This window comes from Poromitra crassiceps (assembly GCF_964638095.1).
Source record: "Poromitra crassiceps genome assembly, chromosome: 12".
In the NCBI taxonomy this organism is placed as follows: domain Eukaryota; kingdom Metazoa; phylum Chordata; class Actinopteri; order Beryciformes; family Melamphaidae; genus Poromitra; species Poromitra crassiceps.
In genome coordinates, this window is record NC_139632.1 from 36,285,390 (window position 1) to 36,286,290 (window position 901).

Genomic DNA, 901 nt, shown 5'->3' on the forward strand with positions numbered 1-901 from the left:
GAGAGTGCCGCGTCACATTGAGCAGCGCAGCAGAGCGCGTAGAAACAGTTGGAAAATTAACAGCTTATGTGTGTCTTAATTAATCATCTCATCACATGACGCACACAGTCCATCTGTAACTGGAAGGAAGCTTCTCTGTGCTTACTTTCATGAGAAGATCGATCTCTCAAAGACAACTTGGGAAGAACGTTCTGCACACTTGGATTTGATAAATCAGCTCTAAGAGTCTACGGGTTTCTAATAGAGAGCCGCAGGAATGAGTCCTAAAACCCGGAAGTTACTACTGCAAAACACCCGGAACCGCGGCAGTTGACTAGTATGAGTTGTGCCAAACAAACGTTCATATCTCAAAAACTAGACATGACATCGCTTCTATTTTGACATTTTGAGCGAGAGCAGAAGTAGCTCAAGAGTCTGATGTATAATGCATGTTTAGTTAAAGTTGTGTGAACTTGTTGCCGTTTTTAAAATGTAAATAGCACAGCCGGGGCTAGAGAGAGACACTCACAGCTGGCTCCATAGGGTCTCATTGCCGTTTCTTTAGCAAAATGCTGCTCGGCTGATCCCTCGTATGGCATCACCTGTTCCCTCGTCTGGAAGCCAATGGGATTTTTGTATGGGGATTTTAGTTGGACGTCTGAAATAAGGTCTGTGGTTAACTAAGGTTTGTGTCTGAAATAAGGTCTGTGGTTAACTAAGGTTTGTGTCTGAAATAAGGTCTGTGGTTAACTAAGGTTTGTGAAACTGAGATCATTCTATGTTAATAATAGTATCATCTTCACAAAGAACAACATGTTTAGCACCTTTCCTACACCGGGCTGACCCGGGAAGCCGCAGTGCACGGTACCTGGCTGCCCGGCCGTGCCTCACCCCCTCTCTCGCCCCTCTCTCACCTTTCCAT